The sequence below is a fragment of the Ambystoma mexicanum genome, chromosome 5q (assembly GCF_040938575.1).
Source record: "Ambystoma mexicanum isolate Mex_15411 chromosome 5q, UKY_AmexF1_1, whole genome shotgun sequence".
Classification (NCBI taxonomy): Eukaryota; Metazoa; Chordata; class Amphibia; order Caudata; family Ambystomatidae; genus Ambystoma; species Ambystoma mexicanum.
Genome location: NC_090933.1, coordinates 276,546,695 through 276,559,561, shown reverse-complemented (window position 1 = coordinate 276,559,561; position 12,867 = coordinate 276,546,695). Strand labels below are relative to the sequence as shown.

General features: G+C 45.4%; 1 protein-coding gene across 1 annotated transcript in view; it reads right to left on the bottom strand.

Moving 5' to 3' along the window:
- The window catches only part of RTTN (rotatin), a 2,784,523-nt gene that overhangs the window by 1,828,152 nt on the left and 943,504 nt on the right, over window positions 1-12,867 (bottom strand). The gene's annotated exons all lie outside the window — the stretch shown is intronic.

Sequence of the window (12,867 nt, the reverse complement as noted above, 5' to 3'; positions counted from 1 at the left end):
ATCGCCATCATTTGCTCCTGAATGCCTCCCATTCCTCAGGAGTAGAGGATTTCGTGGGACAAGTCACTTTCCTCGCGGAGCCATCATCCGACGAGGAAGGCGACCGGTGACGCCGCTTCCGGGAGCGCCTCGACGAGGACGAGTGTCAGGAACCACTCCGGGACCTAGATCCCCGGGATTCCTTCCGACAGGGAGAGTCACCCCTAAAGTCGTTGGTGGAAAGACCCGTAGACTTTTTGGGTTGACGAGGTTTGGAATACCTGCCTACCTGCCTACCTACAACTTCCCCTTACACTCCTACAAGGCCTTGGCCGTCAACGACTGGCACTTTGAGCAGTCGCCGGTATCATAGCTTTCGCCCAGACACCACACGCAGATACGGTGTGGGTCCGTGATGGACATCTTGGACTTACAGTCCCGACAGGTCTTAAAACCAGACAGCGGAGTCGGTGGGGTAGAGGACGAAGATATTTATTTTCGAAGAAGATAACATGAGGCGCGCCGAGTTCTCGATGCAAACATGTTTGCGGAAAAAACAGAACTGAGGCAACGGGAGTGGTGCATGCTACTTCTAACCTCCGTCGAGGGTGACATCATCGGAGGCCTTCGAGGGACATCGGCCCGATGCCATCGACGCAGGGCGCCCTCTGCCGAAAAATTTCCAAAGCAACACAGCTGTGGACATAACATGTCAAAGATGTGGAATACGTTGGAGGACACAATCCATTCAAATATATATTCAAATACATGCAGAGGCTGGGGGATACTTTTGTCAATATATCACCAGGCTCAGGCTTTGGATCCAGTGATGATGAATAAAGCGCGACTTAACGGAGCAAGACACAAAAAAACAGCTTGATAGCCATACATTCTTGTTCTACAATCTTGCAACTGAAGATACTAAATAGGATCTATATTTCCTGTTTAATTTATACACTTCAATAGCAATGGGGAAGTGGTCTGAACTATATTTGTATTTATTTGTTTATATAGCGCTTTACACCAAAGCGCTGCACAATTGAACAACTTAATACATGAAACATAACAATATAACGGTAGAAGCAAATTACAATATGAATCAGTCAACAAAACAGTAAGAAGAGCAATTAACTGAAGGGATTAGGGAGAGTAGTGGAGTAGGACTGCGTGGGAGGGAGAGGGGTAAGAAGGAGGAGGGGAGGGGAAAGGTGAGAGTGGCCAGGTAGGGGAGGGGAGGAATATGCAGTAAAGATGATGCAGGATTCTTCACACTTTCTAGGTATGCTTAAGGGTGACATATTATTTGAGGCAAGTTGTCCAGAATTTGTCTCAAATTGTTGGAACTGAACATATGCATGATCTCCTAGGATGTTTGCTTGGGAGAAATGGCAATCTACCTATAGGTATGTATACATTGATACCTGTGACTCTTCCGATTGCAAAATTAAATGTTTCTTTTGATGGGTGGCTTTAGGAATTTAAAACCAGTAATCATTGTGAAGAGACATATGGTAGACATATGCTGCTTTAACACCACATTAAGGATATAGGACATCACTGTGTATGTTTTTGCTGAAGATGGGCAGTTCTGATGCCACCTCTTCCTATGACAATGGAAATGGTTGAGAATGTAGCATGTTAATTGTGTAATGCAATGTATGTTCTTCGAGTTTGTTAGCTTTGATGGCAGAGACAATAGTGTGATTGATTTGGCAATATAGAATTCTGGGGTTATCAGAGCCTCAAATATTCGGAAACGGTGTCGTACTGATGACTGGTACGATCATTGTTGAGTTTGCTGAACTCTTAGTAATAGGTTCAGTGTCAATGTTTGAGGCCCTATTTCCTACTGTACTCATCTTAAGTGTTGTATTTTTGGTACTAGGTCAAGACACCTTTGAAAAAAATCTATTTAAAAAGACCGATCTGTGACCGCACACAGCGGTCTTTCTAAATCGAACTGTCAGGCCCTGCGGCACACAGGCATGCCAGGACCCAGAAGTGGCCTCGATGGATGGATAGATATATATATATATATATAAATTCACTACAAAAAAACTTTGTTAAGGGGACGTTATGGTTAAGTTGCCCTACCAAAAACCTGTGCACTTCACTACAAAAACCTTTTCAACCTCCCCATTATGGTTCGAAGTAAAACCAGAAAACCCCTGAAATTCGCCAGTTATGGTAGAGTAAGCCACCATACCTGCCATCACCACCGTGCACTGCTAACAATAACACCCAGAACATGAAAGATGGCATCTCAAATGTCATTGATGACATCACTGACGACATCACATGTTTAGCCCCTTTGTTTACGTTCACTGCCATATACATATATGTACATTCAGTAAAAAAATCTTTGGTAAAGGGATGTTACACTTCACAGTGAAACCAAAAACACTGCACATTCCCTAATTATGGTAAGCTAAGCAACCATAACTCGCACCACCTACGTGTATTGCTAAGACTAACACCCAGGACATCAAAGATGACATCACAAATGTCAGTGATGACATCACATGTCTAGCTGCCTCATTTTTTATTCACTGACATATCTAAGCCAGGTGCCTTTCGTCACTATCAGTCAGGATGTAAAAAGGTAAAAGGTGCTATATTTGTAGTTGTAACCCTTCTCAGATGTTCTTAAAATACTTTCCTTAGGGTACAATGACATCATATCTTACATATACATAGGATAAGAAGGAATCCTGAAACACAGCATTTTTTTCTGTGCATAAAGGTATTAAGGATGGTTATGAACAGTTTCTGGTAATCCAGGAGGTTGTTGTGCTTACGTTACGGTCCCTGGATATGCCTCTATTGGTATGCATTGTGGTCTCTGTGTGTTGTGTGAGTAATAGTACAATTATGCAGTAAGGGAAGCATTCGTAGATGTTTATGTTGCACAGTATGCAAAAATCTATAATGGAAGCATATATCAATTTAGGGGTGGCGCAGCGTGAAAATTAAATGCAGATGTGATGTCATCAGTGATGTCATCCATGACATGTGTGATGTCATCTTTGATGTCCTGGGTGTTAGTCTTAGCAATGCCAAGACAGGTTCAGGAGCAGGAACTTGCTGAATATGTGCGGGATCTCTTTAAAACCTTGTTAAAAATGCGAGACTCTGACAAACTGGCCCTGGACAGGACTCATCGGGTGTATTCCTCTATCCAGCAAAAGTGTAATCTCCTCCCGGATGTTCTGGCTAGGGTCCACTTTTTTCGGCAAAAAGAGGAGATAATGGTGGAATTTGTGGCTTTGCCATATCATTATTCCAGGACCTCGCGCCGTACACTTTAGCAAACCGCAGGCGCCTCCAGAAAGTCACCACCTGGCTGCAAGCGAAAAAGATCCGCTACAGATGGGGATACCCATGCAGGCTACTGTTTGAATACCAAAACCGCCCCTGCAACATCGGTTCAGAGGGAGAGGCAGATGAATGGCTGCAAGGTGTTTCAAGCAAGTCAGGCGGCGCTGGGGCTGACACGGAGAGAAAGCTGGTTGTTAGCCCCACGCCGAAGGACAAGAGGCGAAGGCCCAGGGCTTGGGCTCTAATTAAAACATGCAAGATACTGGAGGACGCGGAGCAGGGGGGCAGCACTCCCCCTGGAATAGGTGGAGAAAGTTAACATGAAGAGTTCACACGCCTCGGCAGGGAGTTTAAATGGACTATGGCAGTACAGTAGGCTGAGTGATGATAGACTGGTGCTTTACTCAGTGGCAAGTATCTGCCTTAATATGTGAAGGATGTCAGCAAGATGACTGATAAGAAGCGAATGGATGTGGTTGTGCGGCTCCCCAGGTGGAGCGGTCACTCAAATAAATTGAGATAAAATTGCATGGTTATAAGTTGATTGAGGAAATGGGGCAGGGAGTTGACCTTGAAATGACTAAATAAGACAGCAGCGCAAGTAAACTGATAGGATGTCTGCCTGTGCCGGATCCTGCTCCGGGCATTTCAGAACATGTAGAGACGCAACAAGGCCTGAGGGGATTTATATGTACGCTCATTGGATGCGCGATTACCGCAATGGGGATACATGGGGATGTTTCTGAGAGTTTGAAGTTGGGTGCCCATCATACGGATGATGCCCGTCATTGTTACCCTGGAAGGGTTTAAATCAGTTGCATTGTGAGTTTGGCAAGCATTTGATAATTTATATTTTAGTCATTTCTTTTATTTTTTCTTTTCTTTTTTTCTTTACAGCATTTTTATGTCTTTTAAGGAGCCTGATCTTCCAAGGTTGTGGCGGGGTTTGCACTGGTCTGCGGGGTTTGAGGTGTCATGTGACCTTTCGAAGTATACCTGATAGACAGCAGGGTGAAATACAAATGTTGGGGATGGTGATTGGGAGGAATCAGTTTCTCTACATGCTAGGCTCTACTGGGCCCGATGGGGATGGGAGCCTGGGGAGGGAGATGGAGAATGGGCATCTATTTTTAGACATCTTGACTGGGGGAGGATGAGGGACGATTGCTCGAAGGAGATAATGATAAGGCTATGATTACCTCAAATTGTTGCTGTCTCTCCCTGAATGTGCAGGGGTTGAATTCTCCGATTAAAAGAAGGGCATTGATGCACCGCATGGCCACCTTAGACTCCTCGATCCTGTTTCTTCAGGAGACTCACTTGCTCCCATCTGATGAATTTAGGCTTTATAATAAATTATACCCCACAAAAATGTGCGCTTCTTCAGGGACTAAGAGCTGGGGTGGCCATCCTGGTTCGCAGAGGAATCTCGTTTGTGGTCTGCAAGACGCTGAAGGATGTGGGAAGCAGGTATGTCTTGGTTGTAGCCAGATTACAGGGGAGGAAGGTGACATTGGTCTCTTTGTATGCACCTAATGTACAGCTGGACACGTTTTTTTGAATTGGTCTCGAAACTCCTGTTTGAACATGCGGAGGGTGAAATAATAATTGGGGGTGATTTTAATGTTATAATTAACCCTTTGATGGATAAGTCTCGCCCCCCAACTAGCGCTGACAAAAAGATTTTTTTGGCACTTCCCACGATCCTGCGGGAGCATTCCCTTATAGAGGTATGGAGATTCTGTAATCCAGAAGAGCGAGAATATACATACTACGCTGCGGTGCACAGGGGATTCTCCAGGCTGAATATGTTCTTAGTGTCCGATAAGCTTATAGCCCAAACAATTGACGTGGATATACTACCCAAAGCCTTGTCAGATCGCGCCCCGGTTCTACTCACATGGTCTTCTTTTCAGGACTCACCAAGCCCAACACGGACCTGGCAATTGAATGAATTCCTCCTGGAGGATCCCCAGTTCCGCTCATGTATTTCAGAGGCTATTAACCATTATTTTAATGAGAATGAGACGGATGCACTGCCATATACAAAAGGTATGGGACACAGCAAAGGCTGTGCTTCGGGGGCAGGCAATTGCTTATTCGGCAGAAAAAGGGAGGGAAGGAAACAAATACAAGCCCAGCTGGAGCTGGAGCTCCGGAAGAGAGAGGAGGCGCATAGATGTAGGCCCACTCAGAGGCTGAAACGTGAGGTTAGGATAGCCCAGAGGGCCCTCGAGGCTCATCACATGAGCTGTGCAGCGTATAGCATGATGAGAGTTAAGCAATACTACTATTCAAAAGGTAACAAAGCCAATTGGCTATTGGCAGCCAAGCTGAAAATGCATGCAAGCCGCAATAGGATCGAAGCATTGCTGGATGGGGAAGGAAGGAGGGTGACATCAGAGGTGGAGAAACTTCGTGTAGTCGAGGAGTATTTTAGGGTTCACTCTGCCCCCCAACAAACAGACTTACGCATGGCGGATGGGTTTATACGAGATGCGCATTTGCCACAGCTGCCTCAAGTAACTCGTGAGCTTTTATAGGAGTGAATTACAAGGGAGTAGATAGAAATAGTGATTTGATCCCTTCCTCTGGGTAAGGGCCCAGGACCTGACGGGTTCACGAATAAATTCTGCAAGACCTTTAGGGCTGAGCTCTCCCCTTATTTAGCAAAACTCTTTGATGACATCTGGGCAACGGGGTTGGTTTTGGCGTCTATAGCAGAGTCTACTACGACATTGGTTTTGAAACCTGGAAAGAATCCGATTGAATGTGCATCTTATCGACCAATTACTTTATTAAATACGTATGCGAAACTATTAAGTAGGGTGATAGCAGGGCGTCTGGGGGAGGTTCTTCCAACGCTAGTGGAGAAAGATCAAACAGGGTTTATACGGAACCGTTCGACACATGACAATATACTTCGGACAATAGATCTGATAGCTTTGGCCCCTAGACTACCGGGTAAATTGTCGCTGTTATCGTTAGATGCCCATCGGGCTTTTGACAGTATGTCTTGGAGTTACTTACAGTTGGTGCTGGAGAGGCTTGGCCCCAGATTTTGGAGGTTGATTCTCTCCAGTTACCAGTTTCCCTCCACTAAAGTCAAAGAATGCAAACTTGACCCCAGCAATCCGTTTGTATAGGGGCACTAGGCAGGGTTGCCCCCTGTCCCCTTTGGTTTTTGCATTAGCATTAGAGCCCTTGACACAACATGTCAGATTGAGTAGGGAGATCACGGGCTTCGAGTTTGCAGGACAATGCCATAAGAAAGCATTATACGCTGATGACCTGCTATGTTTCCTGAAAGATGCAACTAAATCCATCCCGCCCCTGATGCACTTATTGTCCAGTTTTGAAAAAATGTCTGGCTTTGGGGTGAATGCGAACAAATCGGTAGGTATGGCGTTAACCGAGTCCCAGGAGGACCTGGCTGAGATACAGGCGGCCTTTCCCATTCCCTGGTCTTCCACAAACATCCCCTATTTGGGGATTAAACTGACCCCGACCTACGCAGGCCTATTTAAAGCAAATATACCAGCACTATGGAGAGAGGCCAAGAGTGGCTTTGTCGTTGGGATTCACAGGAAATATCCTGGCTGGGCAGGGTGAGCGCGGTGAAGATGTCTCTTATTCCGAAGCTGCTGTATGCCTTCTATTCTTTACTGATACAGATTCCCAAAAGGGATCTTATAGACCTGCAGAAGGAGATAGGACACTTTGTGTGGGGAAACAAGAAACCTAGGATCCCTTATAAACTCTTGACGAGAAAGGCGGTACATGGGGGTATAGGTCTGCCCTCGGTTCATCGCTACTATAGGGCGGCACAGGTGGCTCCTATGTTAGCCTGGGGAAGCTCCACTGAAACTCCAAAATGGCAAGAAATAGAGCAGGAAGCCTCTCCATTTCTGTTAGAGTATTTCCCCTTACTGCCCAAAGAGGCGTGAGGCTATCAGGGAGGACTCATGCCCACGCTTCAAAGTTGAGATAAGGCAAGGGTGCAAAGGGGGATAATTCTGGGACTGGGTCCGTTGTCCCCTGTGGCTCAAAACACAGCGTTTACGCCGGGACTAAATCCCAGCTCATTTCAAGGGTGGGCATCAAATGGACCATTAAGGCTTAGGGACTTGTATGTGGATCAGGAAACACTGACATTTCAGTAGTGCAAGGAGAAGTTTGGGCTGTCAGAGGTGGAACGGTTTAGGTATATACAGCTACGACACTGGCTGACTAACAGGGAAACTCGCCAAGCTGCCAATAGAGCGCCATTTGGCATGGAACTTAGAATTCTTGAGGGGCAGAGTTCTCATAGGTTGGCGGCTTGTTATAGTCTTCTGGAAATTGTCTCAGAGGGCAAGAAGCTTCCCTACATGTTATCGTGGGAAAGGGAACAAGGAGTTGAAATCCCAGAGGAATCCTGGCAACGAATATGGCATAGAGCCCACAAGAGCTCTAGGTGTACATTGGTAAAAGAGAACGCTGTTAAGATCTGCTTTCGTTGTTACTTCCCTCCGACTAGATTGCATGCCATGAATCTCGATTGTCCGGATATGTGCTGCCATGGGTGTGGTGAAAAGGGTGATCTGGGGCACATGTGGTGGCATTGTTCGGTCATCCAGGACTACTGGTTGGAGGTCCGTTCCAAGATCAAGGATGTTACTGGCACACTGCTTCCTATGGATCTGTGCATATTACTCCTAGGGGACATGCATGAGGATGGGTCTTTCCCGATGACGGGCTCCAGAGCAGCCCTAATTGCGCAGTTACTTATTGCGGCATGAATCACTAGGGCTCGATTTTGGAAATCGGTGGAAGGGCCAGAGTTGGCGTATTGGTGAGTGAAGGTGTGGGAATTGATGGGCCTTGAAAAGCTCACTGCCACGCTAGAGAGGAAGCTTTCGGAGTTCAGGCGGATCTGGAACCCGTTCTTGGACTATGTGTCGGATAGGGAGCAGCTGTACTTCCAGCCGAACTTAATGAGACACTTTATGAATTCCTGACAGACTTGAAATTGCTTACTTTGCACAGAAATGATATCTAAGAATTGCACGGGCACCAATTCGTTGAATTTTTTTTTTCTCGCTCTTCTTCTACGTTTATTCTTGCATTGTTCTCCAATTGATTGTTGATAAATGAATTTGTTCATGATCTAGTTAAAATTGAATTGATGAATTGATAATGTATTGTTATGCTTCGCTGAATGGGGATGGACTTAAGGGAAGGGAATCTGGATTGAAAACCTGATGAGTTGATGTATGTGCTCCTTTCCCTTGTCTTATCATTGTTGGATCCATTTTTTCTTGAAAATTCAATAAAAAAAAGAAAAAAAAAGAAAAAAGAAAATGGGCTCTTTTGGTCACTGGCGCGCAAAAGGAATACACACACTAGCACATGTGATACAAGGGGGTCACCTCCTGGACTTTGAGACCATGCAAGAGCAATTTGACCTGACACCATGGACCGGTTTCAACATGCGCAGCTGGCCCACGCCATCCGCACCCAATTCCCTGACACGACAAACATACCCCCCTGCTCGCCCATTGAGACCAATATCCTCCCGCAACGCATCTCCTCTAAGGTTACCTCCACTCTTTATCTTATCAGGCCCTTAATTCCTTCGGGGCCACGCAGCTTGATGGGCTCAAAGCAAAGTGGGAAAGAGATGTAGGCCAATTGGAACCAGAAGTCAAGGTGGATGCATTAATGTCCCCTAGAGAAATCAGTATAGAATCGAAACTGAGACTAATACAATTGAGAATCCTTCACTGCTCATACCACTCACGTACTGCAATGGCCAAATTGGGGGGGGGGGGGGGGGGATAGAGGATGGGACATGCATCAGATGCAACACTGAGCCTGCTACCTTCTACCATATTATATGGGACTGCCGGGTGTTACATGTCTTCTGGGAGAACTGTATTAACACGGTCTCTGCTGCCCTGGCGACGCCAATCCCTAAGGATCCCAAAATGGTACTCTTAGGCATCTGAAGGCAAGTAGACCTGTCAAAATATGGGAAAATGTTTCTGGCAATTGTGTTGGGGGCAGGCAAAAGATTTATTGCGGCTAAATGGGGCTCTGCCGATCCACTGTGCCTGAACCGCTGGAGTAACGAGCTGGACAGATGCACAGCATCAGAACGCCGGATCTATAACGCGCGGGGCTGCCCCCGCAAATTCGAAGAAATATGGGGCAAATGGCTTGATGCTCACTGAAATCCGCTGGTGGAAGTAGATTAGTACTGCTGTTAACATTAGTTACCTGCCTCGTCTCAACTGTTTTACGGTCCGATTTTGATACTGCCATACTGCCTGCATCTGTTGTATGCCTATGAATCATGTTTGTTTTTACGTTGTTTTGTTTAAACTTAATGAACAGAGTTATAAAAAAAAAAGTGTCACTTGGAAAGAAAACCTTTACAACAATAGGTATAATCTACCATGCTGGAGCTACAACCAATGCAGGTCACTACACTGCATACATTAAAAAGAAATGTGGATGGTTTGAATGTAATGATAGCACCATTACTCTAAAGCAGAGATTGCCAGCTAATCTTATAAATGCGTATTTAATCTTCTTAAAGCCAAAATTTTATAAATAATGTGTACTTTAAGATTACCAAAACATTATGTGAAAGACTACAAACGGTTAGAATACGCCAACAGGTATCTAACTGTTGTTAAAAATTGGCAGCAAGGCAACAAACAACATTAATCAGAAAGATGAAGGAAACACTCAAAGGAAACAAGGAAGTAGTTAGCACCATAGCAAATAAAGTTTTTTTTTAATCCGACAAGGATTTTTTTTCGCCAGACCCAAGGATTAGAAAAGCAAACACAGAAACTGAGCACAATGCACATTACACTGGTTTGTAAACTAAATATGAGTGTCAAAAAATAAATTAACTGTCTATTATGCCATGTAGTAAGTTTTCATAAAATGCAAAGACTAAACTACCTTTTTCTTTTATCACAGAAATTACAAAAGGATACTTCCGCAAGGTACGAAAGGCATTTGAAACATATGTATTCTTAACAAAGTAAGGAGTAAGTATATTGGCAGTCATTTTGTACACATGCGAATCTACACATCTAATCTATGGTACTAATATGCTGCAGTGGCTGTAGGCTGGCCCTTGCATCTTCGTTGTGTAACCTACCAGCTACGCCTTATGACCAAGGTACAAAGAGCATAGTTCCTACCCATAACCATTGCTGCATATCAAAACCATGGTCCTTGTAAATTAACTACTTCTAAATGAACTTTCGGGACCATCGTATGCAGCCATGCAGCCAAGATGCTAGGACATGCACACAAATACCGCATTTCACCACACCCATATTCACTTATAACCTCACTGCTTATGACTTCAGTCCCAGAAACACCACAGCATATCGGACCCATTGTGCCTTGTAATTTCACTACGTACAAAGTTGGTTTTGGGAGCATGGCCTTTGGCCATGCTCCCAAAACGCTACGCCCTCCCCACAACCATCTTAATGATTTAGCATACTACAAGTGTACCTATAGCTGTGATATGGTGCTGTAGTTTGTAGCCACAGGCTACAGAAGTCAGTGTGAGGCCATAGATTTATGAATGTAAGGGAACACAGTATATACAATCCATAGTTGCTTACAAGTGCAGTGCTTATTGCTTTGTTCAAATACTCTACATCCTGGCCACTACTACCAAACCATATGACATCCATTGGGCACATAACTACACTACATACAAATGTGCTTTTGCGGGCATGGCCTTCGGCCATGCACCCATGACTGCAGGCTCTCCCCACAGCCGCCTGAGTGATGTCTCCCACACCATATCACACCCATTGTGCCTTGTAAGTACACTACATATAACTGTGCTGTTGGGTGCATGGCCTTCGGCCATGCACTCATGACTGCAGACCCTCCCCACAGCCACCTGACTGATGTAGAATACTAGGGGTGTCTCTGTAGCTGTGAAATAGCTGTATGTCCATAGATATTACATGGGATGGGTGTGCAGTAGCTTGGAGGTCCAGTGCTTATAACTTTGTTCTTGGGTATGCACCCAAGACTGCACACACTCCCCACAACCAGGCAATCGTTACGCGATACTACAGGTGTATCCATGGGTGTGACATGATGCAGTGGTTGTGGCCAGGGCCTGTAGTCTTGGAAGTAAGGCCTTCGGCCGACGGCCATGCATCCAAGTCTCTGGGCCCTGGCCATAACCACCGTAGCATGTCACACCCATGGCGGCGTACTAATGAATACAATACCCATAGCAATACCCATAGGAAAAAGTAATGCAATTACGGCATGTTGTCAATTTCCATGTTCGCTAACACCACGCGTGTCCTTACAACAGTTACAAGTTCCCTGTGCACTGCATGGACTGAAATGCTACCGTTATTAGAGCCCTCATTTTCTGTGCGTACAAGGTGGCCATAGAAAATACATCATGAAGACCGACCGCCACAACAAATGCATTGATCACCCATGTCTTACTGTCTGAACCTTTCCCAACGCTCTATGCCACAGCAAAAGAGGTTTATAAATATAGCAGGTTTCTGCTGGTTGTCGCTCCACTGTCGCGTGTCCACGGTCATGATGCCAGCCTCTTAGCGATCGGTATCTTGTCCATGGACCGTACAGGGAAGTGTGACCGCGAAGCGAACATAGATATCACACATTTTTTCAGACCTACTTTTTGGTCATTTTAATGAAAAGTACTGCACGGAAGGTCGCCAAATTTACAAAAGCACGCTTTCTAGACCAAGCACCTGCACCTGCCGCAAATTGGGTGAAAATCCGTCCATCGGTTTGACCTGTGGCTGTGCGCAAAGTTTTTCCCCCATTCAGTCTATGGGAAAAAAGACGTTTTGGGACCCCCCCCTATAACTTTTCCCCCCAGACCAAACCTCACCAAACTTTGCGGAAGAATTCAGAGTGGGCCATATACTTTTTTTGCAAAGTTTGGTGAGGATTCGTCCAGGGGGAGCGGAGTTATAAGACGCCCAAAAAGTGCTCTTCCTATGTAAACAGCAACTTAACCATAACTACACGGCCCCTACCGAGGCCGTGTAATATATATATATGGGTGAAGCCTGCTGATTTTGAGTAATCTGGGAAGAGAGAGGGTGGGGGGAGGCGCGAAGAAATGTAATTATTTTGATTTTTGTAGGCCGCCTAAAATCGGTCAAAATAAATCGGTCTTTTGGTTAGGCGACGTACAAAAATCGAAATAATGACATAAAACTGTATTTCTATGTTGGCTATAGCAATCAATAAACGAAGTTAAAAACAAAAAAGGATGAGGGATCCGCCAGGGGGCGCGGCGCAAGATGGCCACAGGCTAACAGAGCTCCAGCCACCACAGGGACGGAAATCGAGAAATAATGCTTAAAATACACGTCTGAAGACAATACGATGGCAGGAAAGCAATAGAACAATCGTCCAGGATCCAGAGGACACCTCACGCACGAGAATCGGACCACGGGAGACGAAGATCTCAAGAAACCGCTTCCTCAGCTCCATGGCACTGCCAAAAAAAAACCCCAAACCCGCCTCGCAACAGAAACCGGA